The following is a 20,631-nucleotide window of genomic DNA, read 5'->3' as shown; positions in this document are numbered from 1 at the left end:
ATTGAAAACCTTGTTTTGGAAAAATATGATACTTTTCAATTGGTATTTTCTTATAGCAGGTATAATGTGACAGAGGAAGAAATAAACATGTTTTATGCTCTAGTCCAGAGATAGGCAACCTTCAGAACCCCAGATATTGCCCAAAACATCTGGAGTGCTGAAGGTTGCCTATCCCTGCTCTAGTCTATAGTAATATAGGAAGCCATGTTATTATGACAGGTATAGCAACTGACTTCAGTTATTTATAGGGTGGGGGCAACAGTATTTCTCAGCACTACGAATGAGGAGATGGGGCATCCTAAGGTCCTTTAATTTGAAAGCGGAAGCACATTATACAGGCTATTTTGCTTTGCTTTTCATCCTATGATACATGAAGAGAGGGAAGACACATACCATGTATTGGACTTTGCCTGGTTACTAGAGGCACATTGAGATGTCTGGACAACATTTATTGGCTGAAGGACAGCTACAGCTGCTGAAGACATTTGATTACTTAAAATAAATAAATAAATAAATATATGGGGTAATAGTGACTGTAACAAGTATATAGTGAGCTATCAAGGTTGAAATATGGGATGATGATGGGAATTGGTGAACCACTGAATTATGAACAATGATTTTGCAAGTAATGAACTTTTGTATGGGAGGCTATGCCATGAACATGGTCTATATTCTACATTTTGCTGGAATATTAATAATGTGACATGTCTGGTCTCCTCCTACAAAAATAAATGCAGAATTACAAATGGAGGGGGCTGGAAGAGAGGATATACATTTATATTTAAATAAAGAATTGCTTTCCTTCTTGCAGATTTGAATCCGATTACAGTTTCTTGTATCAATGCTCTAACCAACAAGTGGCTGGGTACTACCGCTATGGTTTCTTGTTATATGTGCACATGCTACTTTATTAGCCATTGCTTTTAGGACAGCGTATACAAACAATTCAGATTCATGCAGCTTCCACATGAAGAAATAAAACTGCTTACGGAAGGGAATGGAGGCCACTGGCCATTCAAATGTATGCGGAAAACGTGATCTGTCACATTCAGCCTTACACCTTGAGCACTAGGAGTATCCCCTTAAATGTAGTACATGTCACAACATAATAAATAAATATTGTAGATAGATAGCTGCATGTAAGAAAGGTTTTTATTTAAAAACAAAAAAAGGACAAGTCTACACATTCTCCTTTGTTACCACATTTCTGTCTTCCTCAACAGACCAAACACATATAGATTAGGAACTGGCATAAGGCATAGTTGTATAAAAAATATAGATAGAACACTCGTTCTTCTCATGAGATCTTTTCACCTTGATATTGTGGCCTGCAATTGAAATATATTAGGCAGGGAATTCATATTTTTTAATGAAAGAGTGGGAGGGAAGAAAAATGGAAATTGAACACTTCAGAATACAGAGGATAAATTAAATAAAAATGTTCATTTTTCCTGCCCCTTTTAATCTTACTGACGTATTCAAACTATTGGACATGTACTGTAACTGAATATCTCAACTGTACCTGAAGAAATAATGGAGCGTGTCTCAGCAGTAAAACAGAACGGCACTAAACTGATGAGTTTAACCCAGCAGAAAGAGCGGCTGTAAACATGACAAATGCCTGCTATTGATTTCAGGTTTAATTACTCTGTGCAGCACTGACAAAGCCCATCAGATGTTGTTGTGAAGTGTAAATGGAACAAACCACACTTCACTGACCATAGGAAACTGATGGTGTCTGCAGTTTGCATTGTTTACTTTATCCTCCGTAAACTTCAGCCTTGATCAAATTAACAAGTTCTACTAACCTCCAACAAACTACTGTGCTCGTTGGTTTTATAGCACAAGCCTGAGATTACCACCACCTTATACATATACCATGACAGGTGAAGGCTCTAAGCAAGTTTTCTGCTTTAGCTTTGCCAAGCAGTGTTTACCAAGTTTTGTGGTGCATATCAGGTTGAGTTTTTCTTAAAATTAAACGTGATTCCATAGTAAATCACTTTAATTGCCACGAAAAGTAGTGTCATAAACATCAACCATTCACTTTACGGGTCACAAAGTACGGTTCTTAGGGTTTGTTTGTTTGTTTGTTTGTTTGTTTGTTGTACAAACAAATTCCCTGATGCAGCTAGCGAAGGATTTGTTTATCTATTATCATTTTCCATATAACATCTTCTGCCCCAATATTGTGTCAGGGAAATGCACAATTGGTACCCTGGGAAGGAATCCTTGGACATCTCTCTCAGATAAAAAAAAAATTTGTGGCACCATCTAGGGTAATCATGAGAAGATTAGCACTCATGCAAAGTGAAAGTAAATAATTTTGTAAGCAGCCAAGGTTTCTTTATATAAATACCACTTAATTTTAAAAGCTTTGAAATTAGCTCTGAAAATAATCATTGAAACATGTTTCTCTATAATATACATGGATAGGTTTTTTGTATTTTATTAATGATTTTCTACATGTGCATGACTATGTATCCAAGAATTGTCCAAGTAGTAAAGGAACACTATAGGGTTAGGAATACAAAGCTATTAGAAGACGTTGGATGTCCTAATGAAAACCGTGAGGCGGCCTAGTAGATGTAATGGTTTCAGCTGCAGCGTTAAGGGGACAGTGCACCCAGACTGCATCAATGAGATGAAGTGTTCTGGGTACTTAAGTGTCCCTTTAACATGAATATGGAAATGGAAAATAAACTGAGGAAATGTAAATAATGAAAAATGATAATAGAATTTAAAACCATTTTTTGGAAGTGATCCTGGGTGGGAGCACAGGGCCAATGCACTCTGTAGCTAGAGGCCCTTATTTTAGGTGCCATGTGGGTTTATTTGTTTCCTTTAAATAGCCAAGCTTGCCTATTTCTCTGACCGTATTCCTGTGTGAAATTGTGGTTAAATGTACTAATTGGAAATCAGTATTTAATAGTGGGCATTGATATTTATCAAATCCAAGAAATCAATCACTGTTTAGGACTGTTGGATACTAAGGGGGGGGGGGGGTGGTGGATATAGTATATGCCTAAATATTTTCTTCCATCTATCTAAGATACAAACCATTTAGTTAATAATCCCCACTCAATCATAGATTTATGACATGCATTTTGCCAACCTTATGTTTCATGATTGCATGTGTGCATTGATCAGTTGATGAGTTGGAGGGTCCTATAGAAGGAGATATTGTTTTTGGAACCATAGGTTGTATGATGGTACTGCATCTATTAGTTTAAAGGTCAGGTGTGGTACCTGTGATATTTGCTTTTGTTTATATTGTACAATTGATTGCCTTAACCATAATTTGATGTAATTTGATAAATTAATCATGCCTGAGTGTAATTGACTTGATAGTGTGAAAATATAATTTTTAGATATGGTTTACTATTACAGCGTCTTTTATTATTATATCTATCTATATATATATATATATATATATATATATGTATATATATATATATACACACTCGAATATAAGCCGAGTTTTTCAGCACATTTTTTGTGCTGAAAACCCCCAACTCGGCTTATACTCGAGTCACTGTCTGTATTATGGCAATTTACATTGCCATAATACAGACTGGGGGCTGGCAGCAAGCGCTTACCTCTCCTGCAGCTCCTGTCAGCTCTCTTCTCCTCCGCGCCGGTCCGTTCAGCACCTCGGTCAGCTCCCAGTGTAAATCTCACGAGAGCCGCGGGGTCATAGTGCGGCTCTCCCGAGACTTACAGTGTGAGCTGACAGAGGAGCTGCACGGACCGTCGCGGAGGAGGAGGGAGCTGCAGGAGAGGTAAGTGCTCTCTGACAGCCCCCCTCCCCCCCCCCCACTGAACTGCCAATGCCACTGGACCGCCAGGGAAATTGAGCCCCCTCCTTGCTATGTATCAAGCAGGGAGGGGGAACGAAAAAAAATAATAATAATAATAAAATAATATATATTAAAAAAAAATAAAAATAATAATATTATTTATTTTTTTAAATAATTAAAAAAAATAATAAAAATGCCCAACATACACAAACACACACTGCATCACACACACTCACACTGCATTCTCATACACACACACTGCATTCTCATACACACACACTGCATTCTCATACACACACACTGCATTCTCATACACACACACTGCACTCATACACACACACTGCACTCATACACATACACTGCATTCTCATACACACACTGCACTCATACACACACGCTGCACTCATACACACACGCTGCACTCATACACACACTGCACTCATACACACACACTGCATTCATTATATACACACAGTGAAAATAAATATTCAATTAGTATAATTTTTGTAGGATCTAATTTTATTTAGAAATTTACCAGTAGCTGCTGCATTTCCCACCCTAGTCTTATACTCGAGTCAATAAGTTTTCCCATTTTTTTGGGTAAAATTAGGGGCCTCGGCTTATATTCGGGTCGGCTTATACTCGAGTATATACGGTATATAGGTTTGTGAGAATACCCTGTGTGACGAAATGTTGACTTTTCTGTTGGCCTGCATAAAGTAACACGCATTCAATATAAAAGTTATTCCATATTTTACTTATTGTTCACATAAATCTGTGGCACATGGTTTTTAAATAAAGCATTTCCTTATCTGTACAATCCTCTTCCCACTCCCTCACCCCTTTACCCACTTCATATTTTACACAGTCTCTAAACGCATGGTTTGTCCTGTTTATGCACTGTATAAATTCATCCACAGTTGGAACAAGTAGGCAGCATGATGACTGAGTGATAGGTAACATGTATGCATGCAGGTAGCATGCATGCTTCTTGTTGATCTAGTGAGTCCTACTTCAGTGCCTTCATGAAGGATGTCAGCATTTTGTCTGCAGCAACTAGCACCAGACTGTGTTAATTCCAGTTACCATCTCAACAGATATCCTCAGAGTAGGCCACAGTCATAATAACAAAACATTTAACACATTTTACCCATGTTTTATCTGTATGAGAACACACTGTAAAATATATTTAAAATAAAAAATTATAATTGTTAAAGGCTTGTGTTTATTTTGTTTATTGAAAATGAACGTATGTTGTATGTTGCCCTATTGCCCAAGAGATTTCTGGCAAACTCCATTCTCACTTAATAAACTGTTTTGTTTTTTCTTTCCTACTTTTACTACCTGATCAAGAATGACCACAATACCCTTAGTGGATATTATCAAGATCATGTCCATTCATAAAACATCTTTCCTCCACCAGCATTTTTAGAAAACAGTAAAATTGGTTTATTTATTCATGTTTGATGGTATTTTTGCTCTTTCACACAACATAGCTACAGGTATTTGACCTCATTAACATGTACCTTAAATGGTAACCTTGAGCTGACCTACTGCATTAATTCCAGGCAGAAACCACCAAGGTCCTCCAAAGTAGCTCCAGTGGCCTGGCCTCTGCTGCCTGACTGTTTCTTCTCCTACCCTGCAATCTGCTAGTTACCCCGAAAACAGACAGTCCCCGTTCCTCATGCTCAATGTGACTGTCGTGATGTCTGTCTTTTAAGATTTCAAAGTGACCCTGAATAGGCAGGTAGCATGATTGCATTTACTTTCACGTTAATATGGCACTAAGCCATGTGTTATTGTACATATAATATACATTTTTATGCATTCATGTATTAATGTACATTTAACTCCCCATTGGCATATAGCGTGTTTCCCTGTAAATAGTACTCTTAGTCTTTGCAAGAAGTATGAGAGAGACATTAATAACACCCAATGTTTTGGCCCCAAGAACCTTTTCAATGCAGGAACCTCAGACACTGCCCCAATCTGGGTTCTCTTCCCCACCTTTACCATTACCTTGGGTCCCCCCAACTGTAAACCAAGAGAAATGAAGAAAGTTGGCCAAACTTACAGTGCAGCAAAGACAGATTTCAGGCAATACAGTCATTTCATCCATTGTTTTTAGCACCTTGTTTTTTTATATGAGATTTACATTCATCAAGCATTGAAGCAAGAAGGCACACCAAGCATATTTTTGAAGTGTGAGTGAACACTTGGCACTTACCTATATATCCAATTGTATTATATACAGTATTGCACTATGCCATATATTTCTTATTTCCCTAGCCTGGAATAGCCCTATACCATACATATATAATAATAAGTAACTGGTGTAAGGATTAGGAAGAGAAATAATAACCTATATGGGCACTTTAATATCGTAAAACACAGCCTAAGGCCAATAAGAGTTATCTAAATCAAAAGGGAGATGGTATGATTGGTGCGGCCGTGGTTAAAAGTAAAAAAGAAAAATGAAGAAAGCTATGTGGCTAATACATCTGTAGAAAGAGATGTAAATAAAAGTAAAAAAAAAGCACTACAAAAGTAGATCCGGAACGTCAAATATGGTGGTGTGGCTCACACAAGATGGCGTCGGAGCTTGATTAAGATAAATAACATAATGGCAAAGAAAATTAGAAGAATATATCAAATGAGTAAAAAAATGTAATAAAAGAAAATAGCACAAATATATACAAAAATGGGGAAAGTAAATATATTGTTACAGAGCGCAGGGCATTGTTGTTAATGGAATCTATATTTCACCAAAAGTACTACAATGCAACGTATGGTTTAATAGCACCAGGAAGAATGTTTTGTTTTAGTCATGAAGATTCTGTAATTTAATATGGGTTCCTGGGGTTGAGAATTTGGAGTGAAGGGAGGACCAGTGCTCCACTCTACTTTACACGCTGCACAACAGGTGAGAAATCCAGTCCAGGAGTCCTGGATCACCCAGTTAGTCCTCATCTGTTAACAGTGAGTAACACAAGGCTGCTACAAAATTTCCCTGTCAGGGATTCAGAGTGAGAACCACTCGACTCATAGTGAGCCTGCTGAGAAAATGCTAAGTTTTAGAGAGATCTGTGATTCATTTTCTATGTTTTGTTGGAAGCGGGTAAGTTGCCCAACTATAGTTAGTTGCAAATATTAGTTAGTGCTCAAAAGAGCAAGGCTTTTCTGTTGTTTTGTTTGCTTTATTTAAATTGTTTGCCAGACCTATTAATAAAAAGGTTTGCGATTCCTAAAGAAATACAAACTTTTGTGGTATTTCTGAAAGTTTCTGAAAGGGAAGAAGATGAATCGATTGGGAAAAGGTAAGTTAGGCGTGACAGTGCCTGTGTGACTGTGTGGTTATATGATCCCAGGTCACAATATATAAGAGAGCACAGGAATAAATGAATAAACAACACAACCACAGACATCCCAAGTCTCCCGGTAGGTCCGGGAGACTCACGCATGTTTAATGAGGTTCCCGGACACCCGCACACCATGTGTAATATCCCGGAAATCACACACACAATCAAATATACAATACATGTCAGATTGTGTGTGTTTGATTTTCAGGATAATACACATTATAAATGCACCCTACTCATTACCCACCTGATGGGTATTGTTCCTGAACACAAGCCCGGTTGGGTGCCCGGGCCTTTAAGAGCCTGGCCGGGCCCCTGCAGTATCTGCCAGCTTGGAGGAAGTGGTATGCTGCCATTTCCTCCCAGCTAAAAAAAAAACAGCGCATGGGAGGGAGGAGAAGTAGGAAGCTGGAGGAGGAAGCAGGAGTCAGCACCAGGGCAGGCAGTAGGGAGAGGCTGGAGTGAGCTGCTACTGCATGCTCACTCCCATCAGCCTCAGCCCAGAAACCGATAGCTAACAGGTGGCTGCAGTGTATGTCAGATTGTGTGTATGTGTATATGTACTATTGTGTGTATCTGAGTGTTTGTGTGTGTGTGTGTGTCTGTGTGTGTATGTGTCAATGTATATATCTATGTATGTGTGTATGTGTCAGTGTGTGTACTTGTGTGTATGTGCCAGTGTGAGTATCAGAGTGTGTGTGTGGGCGGGTATCTGTGTGTGCCAGTGTGGATATGTGTGTGTGTGTATCTGTGTGTGTATTTGTATGTATGTGCCAGTGTGGGTACCTGAGTGTATATGGGTGTGTCAAGGTGTGTACATGTGTCTGTGTGTTAATAGTGTGTGCAAATAGTTGTCATATGTTGTGTGTAACTAGGTGGGGGGCCCACGTGTGGGGGCGCACATGGGGGGGTGCAGCCACCTCCCTGAAATTAGTTTTGGCATGTTGGGATGTCTGTAACCAAATATAAAATGGGGAGAGTAAAAATAAACCACATAAAACGGAGTACATAGTATAGGTCTAACAATAAGTAAAGCTATTTATTTGTGTTATAAAAAATGAAAAAGATCAAAATCCACATTTAAACCATAAGGTGCAAGAATGTTTCATTCAAATACCCATCTAATTTCTCGTTTGCCTAGTATTTTTGTAGGATTACCTGCTCCCCGTGGGGGGTATTTTTTCTAAAGCACACATTTTTAAAAGCATAGGGTCATTGTAATGTATTTCATTTATAAAACCCTTGAAAATGTCCGTGCAATACTTAGTAATTCTGGTTTTAAACTACTTTTTATATGCATATCTTATGTGTTTTAATCACTCCCCCTTTCTAGTGGGTTTAACAATCTCTCCTATAGAATCACATGACTCTAGAATCTAAAATACTACACTATAATGGTGTCATTCTCTGCTTCTTTTACATACGTTACGACTACCCCCATTGGACCAAGATACCAACCACATATCCACATGTCCACAGAGGGGCATTATGCCACACAAATACACTAAATGGAGCGAATTATCAGCTCCATACGCTGTTGCATTTCATTTTCTTCACTCAATATTTAACATACTATACTATATTCTACCCCATGTCCACTCTTCTCATTGTATGTTGACCTGTATTCTAGGATTTTTTCAAGGCACTTAATAGTGAGAAATTTTCTTTGTCAGGAATGTCCCCTTGCCATGGCCTTTCTTATCAATTTGGAACTCTCTATATTTCTCCTCATCCCCAAACCAGCTGGTGAGGAGCCCCAATGAACGAGACAAGACAATGTAAGGTTCAAGGTGACTTCTAACGTTTAATGGACTGTGTAACAAGTTATATTCAAGAGGAAACAGGGGTGGTCTTACAAGCATTTATCCAATCCTAACAAAATCATCTATCTTATCTTAACATCTTAACCTATAGCAAGCTTGCAGGTGTATCTTCATGTTTAGGCCTTGCACAAAGCTAAGTTTCACTATAACTACACACTTAGAATTAAAGATATTAACTATGCAGTTCTAAATTACACATTACTATCATTACTATGATCAAAGGAAAACACAGGAAATAAGGCCAACGGCAGAAAAACACAGGATATAACACTAACACTTTTTACACGATGTTCGATAGCTCTTGTCTAGGGGTATATTCACTAAGCATTGTATATAGATAAAGTATATTATTTCAAATAGCTGACATGTTCCAAGTTAGCCAATTTTAAACAGACTGACCATCCGGTCATCTGTAGCATGAGCCTTGGGCCAATAAAGGCAAAGTGTATTATTCCCAACAGTTTCCCTCCTTCGTTCACAACATGAACGCGTATAGTCAAAGTGGGAATAATACCTATTCTCCGCCCGTGGACCAGGGTCTAGGATTACCAGTCCAGCTGCTGTTCTAGGGCCAGGTAAAAAAACACAGAGGCAAAAACTCGTATTTGAGGAAAAAGCACATCTGGGAAAACCCTGAATCGGGACCTCAACCGTATGGACATGTCAATACCCGTACCTGTGAGTACATAGCTTGGGTATTGGGAGGAGATGGGAAACACTTCTTGATTGAAAAGGCCCACTTACATATTAAATCATGAGATAAATTATAATCTAGCTTGCAATTCTGAAAATAATTTTAAACAGACTGACCATCTGACAATAATTCCAACCAGCACCTTGCGTTCTGTCTCCTAATCATGTCCCTATTCTAACAGTCCAGTCAAAACCAGTCATACCCACAACAATTTTAAGCAGACTGGCCATCCGATCATCTGTTGCTTGAGCCTTGGGTCAATATAGGCAAAGTGTATTATTCCCAACAGCGCTTCTTTCCTTTTCTTGCATACAAAGACATATTTGAGCTTAGGTGCCACAGACCTTTATCTTATCTCTGAATTCAGGGGTAATATTTAAAAAAAATAAAATATTCACTATTAACCTTAATGTATGATTTATTTTTTTCAGCGCAATTTGATAAAACACTTTTTGGTTGAAACAAAAACTGCGAGAAATTATTTTTAACAAAACAGTTCCACAATTTAAACCTGCAACAAATATTTATAATTCTAATAAATGGAGGCCACAATTGGTCAAACAAACATCAATAAATACACTTTTTAAGGTAATAATAGAATTGGAAGAATGAATTAAAAACACATGAAACTTTTGAGTTAATGAACAGGGTCCTTAAGTGCTCATTTAATTCAAGCAGCTGTTTGTTAATGCCGTAAGCAGTGTCATAAACTGTGGAAATACTGTTAAGTGCAAGACACTACTTAATGCTATAAAGAAACACATGGTCTAATATTAAAGGGGTTTAATGGGATTAATACAGAATAAAACATTAACTCCCTGTTATAATGGTTTAATGCTTCAGGGTAAATTCTGCCTAAAAACAACTTTGTAGACAAATCTGCACAAAGTAAAGTCACACTGTACAGCAAATCACAGCATTTTTTATTACTAGCAAAGAAGTGGAACCCTGATACGATCACATCTGTTCCAATCTTGGATTGGATAAAATCACAATTTACTAAACTTCTAAATAACTAAAAACGTGGAACCCCCTACAAGACGCCATCTGTTGACACTACGTCTGAGACAAAATTCCCCTCAAATTTAAATATACTTCAATTTATATATTTAAAAAAAAAAAAGTTTTGCCTTAATTTGTTTCGATTGATTTGCAAATTTCAAATCGTTATCAATTTAACTCATTCACAGAAAGTATATTACAGATATATTACAAATGTAATTGGGCGTGCACCTGAAACAATGAGTATTCAGGTTTAATTATACAGGAGGTCTAAAGTGCTCTGAGCAAAATAAAACTGCATCCAGCGATAATTCTGGTACACAGAGAAGACATCAACACAGCCACAAAACAGTATCAACAATTCACTGATGATGTTGCATGACAATCATAATTAACTGTTTGAGTGCCAAAATAGTGACTATCTAAATCAGGACATATAGACAGGGCATGCTGCGATTACGACTAACCTCCTGCCTAGAGAATGTGATATAAAACACATTTTAACCCTTACAATGCTTAGAGAGATGAAAAATGTTTTTTAAAATTATTTTCCTTCTTTTTATATACATTTTTATATATCAAAAATTATTTCCATACAGTGTCTTCATATGAAAATCCCAACATATCTCATATATAAATAATAAAGACATTTTCAGTATTATTATTTGTACACCAAACAATTAAAGACATACAACAACATTAACATCAAGACAAAAATAGAAAGAGTGGCAAATTTTGAGGCTTGTTATGATTGATTGAGTGAAAGTGCCAGGAAAGAAACATCATATTAATGTTAAACACCCTGGTCCCTTTTTCCTATTCCTTTACCTTTCCTCTCCCTTCTTCTCTATATTCCTTTTTTTTTTCTTGTATCTTGTATAGTACGGGGTTTTATATAAGTTATAATTACCAAATATTTTCTCCTTCTAGTAATAGTTTTTGCCTTTTTTAGCTCAGAATTCATCGTTATGAAACCTATGTAACCAATACCTCCATAGCTCTTGATCTTTTTTTATTCCAATTTATTTGGTAAGATTATGGAAAATTGTTTCATACTTACCGTAATTTTCTTTTCCTGATCATTATTCATGGCAGCATTTACTCATGGGTTAGCTCCTCCCCTCACAGCAGAAAGGACAGGAAATAGAACTCTGAAATTGGTATAAATAGATACTGCCCCTTCCCATCAGGCAGTCTTTGTAACTAGCTTCACAACTCCTATAGTATATGGGTGGGAACGTAATGCTGCCATAAATAATGATCAGGAAAAGAAAATAACAGTAAGTATGAAACAATTTTCAATATTTCTGATCAATCATGGCAGCATATATATATATATATATATATATATATATATATATATAGATAGATAGATAGATAGATAGATAGATAGATAGAGAGAGTTCAAATACAGCTAAAAGTTATACAAATCATCATTGAGCTGCATAAACCTTAGAAGACTTAAAAAAGCCAAAAGCCAAACAGTAATCAATAGGATATTGTCCTAAACTCTGTTCAGACAAATACATTTACCCTAGGAGCTGCTAATACCTCCTGGTATTCAAATGTCAGAAATATCCTGGCAAAATATAGAGCTATATACTGATGTCAGGAGTTCCCAAAAACCTGTCCCACTACACTACATCAAGCGCCCTAAACACCTAACTGCCCTTACAAACATAGAACACCAAAGCTAAGCAGCCTCACTAAGCAGTAATCTCCACACAAAAATAGCATTATACAGCCTGCTGCCACCCAATGCATGCGTGCATTTGTCACAGACACTATAACTGAGGATGTGTAAGGCTTATGACTGTGTTATTGAATATGACTGTGTTGAATATGACTGTGTTGAATATGACTGTGTTGAATATGACTTGAATATTGAATATGACTGTGTTATTGAATATTACAATGTGCTTGTAAACACAAAGCATTTGGTACTTGTTCTTGCTATAACCCATATAATGAGAAATGTATACCGTGTGTACAAAACCAATCAAATAAAAATTTTAAAAAAAAATATATATAGAGCTAGATAGGCATTAAGGTCATGATAACCAAACCTATTGAAGAGACAACGCTGGACTAATACAAGACAAACTCCTGTACGAAAAAAAAGACAACCATCCTGTTATGGATAATACATTTTTTTTATAAACTCCATAAATTATAGACCTATAATGTCCTTCTCAAATGTAAAATGAAATACCAAATGGATGGCGGTATCAAACAGAACCTTGACAAAGGCATAGCTTCCAGAAAATCAGACTGGAACAATCCATTCAATTTTAGAAAGTGTTGGATGAAAACAGTCACCCCCTGTTTTATAGCAGGGTGAGAATTAAACTAAAAATCCTGTTTTCAGGATGTATTTATTGAAGACAATACACACCGCTTTGTCTTGCTTAGTCTACTACTTTCCTGTAGATACAGGAAACAAAATATCTGTAAGAGAAAGGCAGAGCCTAGTAGAGAAATAAGAGAGTCTGTTATTAAAACACTGCAATAATGACTATATATTGAAAAAATCTGACTCTCAACAATACCTCCCACTGTGAATTAATTGTTTAATACAGTAATGAACAGTTACAGGAGAGGTAGAAACCAATAACACAAGTAGATATAACAAGGCAAAGTCATGAAGAATCACATCATTCAGATTAGTTAAAAAATATCAGTATAAACCATAGAAATTGTGGCAACTACGGTACTAAATTATAAGTAGGTAATATAGGCCAACAACATCAGGACCTACATGCAAAGTTACAAATATTGTAAATAGCACAGATTATGCCAACCAGTAGAATCAAAACAATTAGAGACTGCTTTGCAATGTCAGTAGGAGATAGGCTATAGGCAGGACACCAATTAAAAGGTGGTAACCATAGGCACAGTATCCATTGTGGCAACAGACATGTAATAAATATCATAATCATAATATCATAAATATATCATAAATATCATAATAATAATAATAATAAGTAGGATAGTAGAAGATATTCAGTTGTCCTTATGGGAACAAGCAGCTGCATAGTTACACTGACCATATCTTCAGATATCTCTATCACATATGGAGGCCCTAGGTAATAAAGAGTGAAAACTATACTCCCCCAACCATTGGCGGCGGGTGGCGGCCCTAACTGATAATGGGGGGACCTATCGTCAACCACCAGCATCCCGCCATTAGCAGTCCACCACAAGCCTTTAGTCACACCCCTGGTGACTAGGGGTCCCCAAGCATCTTGTTAACCCTAATAAAAAAATACGCAAATAATAGTAATGGAGAGCAATAAAATAAATACCTAAAAAAATCAAAAAGTAATACTTACTATTAGATTTCTTCTTTTTTCTGACATCTTTTTTTTCAGGCCCCAAAAAAGACCATATGTTCTATCTGTATGTTTTTAGGTGATCAAAGCTTTAAGATTTTTACTTCATACCTGGATCATTTTATACCCATATGGGTTTGAAAGATTCTGAATAGTGTATGTATACTTACTAATATATCTGGTGTTATCACACATGTATGAGTATTAATACACCACACCATTTTGCTTTTTGTTTTGCTAATGGGTGGCGACTGCGGGGGGTCACTAGGTTCCCCTTTAAGGTTAATAGTTCCAATTCACAGGCCACAGAGTGGAGGGGGACACTACATCATCCCACTTGTTAATTGGGGCATGGGGAGAGGGAGTATTTTTTACAACACTCAGCAGACACTGGCTGATCACTGTTTAGTATACATGCCCCATACTCATGGCACAGTGAGTAGGGGCAGGAGTGAGTTTTTAAATTCCCATTTACTAATTCTCATTTACTAATACTAGTATTTTTTTACTTAGTACTAGTAAAGTTGCAAAGCTCTTTAGTAGATAGCTCTCTAATACTCACAGGGTATCAATTTACTAGGCTATATAGTAAACGGCTTCAAGATTCAGCAGTGGCACGGATCGGAATTTCCAAATTAAATTTCAAACCGAAAATAAAACTGAATTTCATCTGAACACGAATGTACAAACTGTCGATAGTGTTTTCGAACGAAATTAGGTCATTTCAGCGTCACCCTAGTCTACGTGACAGGAGGTATTGAAATCGCGAAAGGAAATAATGCAAGAACACATAGAAGGATGAGTATTGTGAGGAAACTTTCTTTGATGCAGGAAATGGAGCTGACTTAATCTACTCCTTGTGTCAAAGAAAGTCAAGCGTAGGAAAAATAAATCCCTACTTTGTCTTATGTTTTAAAGAGAACTAGATCAGACAAAAAAAACGAGACTACATTTTGAAAGAGGAAGAGAAGAGGAAGCGTTTGGAAAAGTAAGTTTGGCGTGACAGTGCTCCTTTAATCACACACAGGATGATGCTGCAGGCTCTAGCAGGCAATTAACAGGGCAGGCAATACAAAACTCTAAATTTAACACAGTGTGTAATAAAGGAAGCAAAAATCTTTATACTTCTTTTACAGGAAGTGAATAGGGAGTCCATGTAAGACACTGCCAGAGGAGGTGTGACTAGGACTGCATAAACAAACCGTTTTCCTGGCACTGCAGGTCCCCTCTCCCTCCCACCTCCCATCCCAAGTTGCTGAAGGGGTAAAAACCCCTTCAGTGACTTACCTGTATCCAGCACCGATGTCCCTTGGCGCTGGGTCAGGCTCCGCCTATGCTCCTCCCCCTATTGCGCATGCGCGGCCGGCGGGGGAGAAGGGGAGACCTAATGCGCATTAGACCTCCCCATAGGAAAGCATTGAATAATGCTTTCAATGCTTTCCTATGGGGATTTCGGCGACGCTGGAGGTCCTCACATAGCGTGAGGACGTCCAGCGTCGTTATAACACGCTTTTCGTGTTCTATGAAGCCACTAGAGGAGGGCTTAACCCTGCAAGGTAAATATTGCCGTTTATGAAAACTGCAATAATTACACTTGCAGGGTTAAGGGTAGTGGGAGTTGGCACCCAGACCACTCCAATGTGCAGAAGTGGTCTGGGTGCCTTGAGTGTCCCTTTAAGACTACAGAGGCTTGTTTTAAACATTTAAACACCCCAACCACTTCATTAAATTGTTTTTGGTGATTCGAGTGTCCCTTTGATTGTTTAATAAAAAGTAAACTCCAGTCTACAGTAACCCTTTAACCCCTTAACCCCTTAAGGACACATGACATGTGTGACATGTCATGATTCCCTTTTATTCCAGAAGTTTGGTCCTTAAGGGGTTAAGGACACGTGACATGTGTGAAATGTCATGATTCCCTTTTATTCCAGAAGTTTGGTCCTTAAGGGGTTAAAGTTTCAACGGAATATCACATTTGTACCCTTTATTCAAGTAATATTCCATCTTATAGGTTATTTTTGTAAACAAGAAACACTGATTTTTTTCAAATGTTCTTTCCTTTTAAACAAGCGTATCTAAATTTCTAATTGTGGGTTCTCCCCATGCGATAAATGGATTCTGGTGTCTGTGACTGCAATTATGTTAGTTTTGATCTCCCCAAAAACATGTTTTTTTTAAAAAATTTGATCTTTTAATAGCGACTGTCTTCATCTTATGCGTTAAGCAACAGATTTTTAACGCTGTCAGATCTGCATTTTCCTTCTTAAACCCATTGGACTCTGTTTGACCTTTGTTTGATGACACAATGCTATCTTAATTCTCGCATTCGTATCTCCTAAACTGAGTTAATGAATTGTTTTTCTTATGGGATGTTTTGAAGTCCAAATTAAGTAAGTGAATGCATGCAGTGTGCAGCTGGTTCCACTGATATTCACTACAAATGTTATATGAACATGCCATCTATACAATTAGATATGTTACATTGATTTGGAGGATATCAGCATTCATGGTATGCTTAAAGAAACAGCAAATGAAAAAAATGATACTCATAAAAAAGTATATGTGTTTATAATTGGACAGGATTGTTACAAAGTGAGTTACAAAGGAATGGTTGCAATAGTTCCTTAGCACTAGAAGTAATCAAAAAGCAAGGTTTTGTAAATAGATAACAAGCTTCAGATTTTCACTACCATATATGTCAAATTTAGTTGGGTTTATACATTAGCATGTAGAATAAAAGATCATATTACATGGTAGCATATACAGTGCATTCAGAAACTAATAAGACCCCCTTTTTTATTTTTTTTTATACATTTTCATGGTTCAGCCTCATGCTACAATTATTTTTATAATTTTTTTTTATCCATCTACACTCAGTAGCCCATAATCACAAAGCAAAAAAAGATTTTGAAAAAATTATTTAACACTTGTATTAACAAGAAAAAAAAAAAGTAATATTTTGACATAAGTATTCAGACCCTTTGTAGCTTGAAATGTAGCTCAGATACATCCAGTTTTTTGGGATTTTTCTACACTTTGACTGTAGTCCACCTGTGGCAAATGTAATTTAGTGAACATGATTTGGAAAAGTACACACCTGTGTGGCATTACCTACCTTAACCGGAGGCCAGAGTTCTCAGCTTGATCCGCATGCGAGCACGCGCGCTCTTAAAGGTGCAGTGGAAGTTACAAGTCCGTTCAGAATCCCATTGGCCCACATCATTCCGGCACCCCCCCACACGCTTGTTTTGGGGGTGTAGGCATGATATGGACCAATCACGTGTTAAGTAAAGGCTTTTTAAACTTCCCTAGCCCGATCGACTTTGCCCTGTTTCTGTACCCTTTAGTGCAATCCCTAATCTATTGTGTTTATTCTGGTATTGACCTTAGCTTTGTTCATGACTGAGTTTATCTTCAATCCTTTCCTGTTTTGTTTGCCTGTTAGACTGATTACTGTGTACCTGACTCTGGATAATTCTTGTTTTCGCTGTCTCTTCATTACCCTGACCTCGCTTCATCTCTAACTACACTTTATCTCTGTCTGACGTTTAGTCCGGTCATTCTAGGGCCCGGAAGTATGTTTTAGCCTTGTCTTGTCCCTTTCTGTCCTAACCTCTGCGTGTTGGGGTATTACAACGTGACAACCTGTCTGTATAAGGTCTCAAATCTGCATATGCATATCAGAGCAAAAACCATGCCAAAATGTCAAATTTACTAATTGCAGAGTTCAGTGACAGTATAGTGTCGAAGCACAAAGATTTTGGCTGCATTAAAGGTTCAGAAGAGCACAGTGGTCTCAATAATTTGTAAATGGAAAACTTCTGGAAAAACCTTCAGCCGGTCACCTGACCAAATTGAGAAATTAATGAAGAAGGGCTTGGTTAGATAGGTGGCACATTGTTGAGATGTGAGAAACTTGTGGAATTCACAAAAAAATACTGAAAGATCTCTCAGACTGTTGGAAAGGAAATTCTCTAGTTTGATGAAAATATTATTGAACTGTTTGGTTTTCAATTCAAAACATAATTTCTGTAGGAAACCAGATACCGCTCAGCACCTGCGCAACAACATCCCAACAGTGAAGCGTGGTGGTGGCCTTATGATTTGATGGTGATTTACAGCAGCAGGGACTGGAAGACTGGGTAGGTGGTTTACAGCAGCAGGGACTGGAAGACTGTAGGGTTGAGGGAACGCTGAACACAGTGGAATACAGAGATACCCTTAATAAAAAACCTGGTCCACAGCTCTCAGGACTGTGTTGAACGTTTACCTTGCAACAGTACAATGACCTAAGCTTACAACAAAGCCAATGCAAAATGTGGTTTATAGACAACTCTGTCAATGCCCTTGAGTGACCCAGCCAGAGTCCGGACATAAACCCAATCAAATATCATTGTGTTCAGGGTCTGAATACTTATGTCAATGTTCTATTTCAGTTTGGTCTTTGAGGAGTAGCCTGCTCCAGTCTATCTGGTTAACTAGTGCAGGAATCCAAATGTTATAATCTCTAAAGGAGCTAATTACCCCCTGGCTTTTCATTATCCTTTTCATGCTCCATGCTGAGCACTCACTCTACCTCTCCCCCTCTGGGAGACAGGGGAAGACGCAAACGCTTCAGCAAGACAAAGCGCCATTTTTAATTTGGCCTGGCCCAAGACCTGCTCCCTTAATCGAGCACCCATGAGAGCGTTTTTTGGAGGGGAGATAGAGAGGAGGACAAACTATCATCGCTCCCTGAGTGCCAGGTGGAGCCTACATTTCCTAAGCCAAAAACAATTAACCATGAAACTTAACCGTGGCAGCCTGGAACTCTGCTCCAGATGAGAAAGTAGCATCAGATTGGTCACTCAATTATGTCATGGACTGGGTCTATCTGATTCAGGCTCTTTTTAGACACATTGCTTGGGAAAGTTGGCCCTATCCAGGGATGCCTAAAGTGTATTAGAAATGTTAATAAAATGTGTGATTTTTAATATTTTGTGATACAACACCCTGAAGTCTGGAGATTAATAAAGTCAGCAATAAATAATTGAATTATCTCCAGACACAGCCGCACATGGAGAGGAAAATATTGTCCCGGTTGATGACCACCTGTTATTATTGTCCCTATAAACATGCATGTTTGGTAATAATAAATGTTGTTGTACTCTTTACTATCTGTCATCTAGTGTTTGGGGATGAGCTATAATCACTGCAGTGTGATATTCTCCAGCTAGAGGGTACTACTAACTGAGGTACTCAGCCAGAGTACTGAGCTACGTTGCAGTCTAATTAATAAATTTGCAATAGTATCACAAATCTTTTTTTCTGTCATTATTTTGTAGATTGATGTTAAAATAAAATATGAAGGGTTAAAATAAAAATTATATATTTATACAGATAAAAATATATAAAAATGAATACTTTCTGAACTCGCTGTAGGTGTATTATTCTATTCAAAAAATGACAATTTTGTCAGGACTGTTCCAATTTTGACTGAACGGTCCGAATTTAGTGGTTCTGTTTCACTGTGCTGATTTTGTTCCCTGGTTTCCTGCATCCAGGGACATCAGGGAACCCCTGGCAGCACTGTGCAAGAACATCTTAATGTTCCTGCAGGATGAAATGTATTAAAAGGCTATAACAAGTAATTTCCCTAAAAATTCTGAGAGGTAAAATTATTAAGTACTAGTTGTGATTTGGGAGGAGGGAATTTGATGAGAACAAACGGGTAGTAGATGTCTCACTTGGACAGTTTGCTAAAGAACTAGACACAGAAAGGTTATGCTGTGAGTAGGTAGGTGTGATTATTGGCCTCACCAATGAATCGATCAAATAGTAAGGTATGATTTTACAAATCTATTATTAGTTGAATAATTAACATGTGATTTAATCTTAATTAATTATGAACATGGCAGAAAACAAAAAACCTGGGGGCTCAATGAGCTTTTATATTTTGACTTGTGCCATCCACACACACAGCTAAAAAGTAGAAGCACTATACAGCAAACCACAAAGGTAAAAATCTTGTGTGCTAACACAATATATCTTCAGTTAATGTGTATAGAAAGTGCAAAAATAGGAAGGGAGAAAGGTCAGTTGATGCCTTTCATGCTACAAACTACAACCGCTCCCATTATCTTAAATAGTCTGGCATTTGGTAGACTGTGTACCATTAAGTATATTTCTGTTCAGACCATTTGTTTTGTCTGTGGATGCATGTGTATATTTTGTACACTAAGAGCAAAAAACAACACAATTTTCCTATATTTTCTGTTACATTTTCAAAAAGGGAATGCATCAAAGCATATATAGAAAGGAAATATCAGAGTGTTAGTGAATATTGATCAAATGTTTATTACAAATTCTAAATTTTAAACATACTTTTTAACTAGCTGGTTGCTAGCAGCACCACCTAGTGTCAATTGCATGAAGCTCAATAAGGCAATACACACCTCAAAAGCAAAATGTCATACTCAGAAACCACTAAAAATGGAGATGTATGTGCACTGAACCATTTGGGGGGGGGGGTTTAGGTTTTTTTTTTTTTTTATTCAGATGTTCAAAGTGACTTATGTATTAGTATTAGTATATAAAATCATGAATGTGGCAGAAAATTACAAAATACAAAAAATGTTA

The 20,631-nt window shown here is 37.4% G+C and overlaps 1 protein-coding gene across 1 annotated transcript in view; it reads right to left on the bottom strand.

Annotated features, from left to right (window-relative positions):
- CCDC178 (coiled-coil domain containing 178) overlaps nucleotides 1-20,631 on the bottom strand; it is a 418,122-nt gene that overhangs the window by 129,183 nt on the left and 268,308 nt on the right. The window lies entirely within an intron of this gene.

This window comes from Pelobates fuscus, chromosome 4 (assembly GCF_036172605.1).
Source record: "Pelobates fuscus isolate aPelFus1 chromosome 4, aPelFus1.pri, whole genome shotgun sequence".
Lineage (NCBI taxonomy): Eukaryota > Metazoa > Chordata > Amphibia > Anura > Pelobatidae > Pelobates > Pelobates fuscus.
Note: the sequence above shows the minus strand (reverse complement) of the source record. Positions and strands in the feature narration are given on the sequence as shown.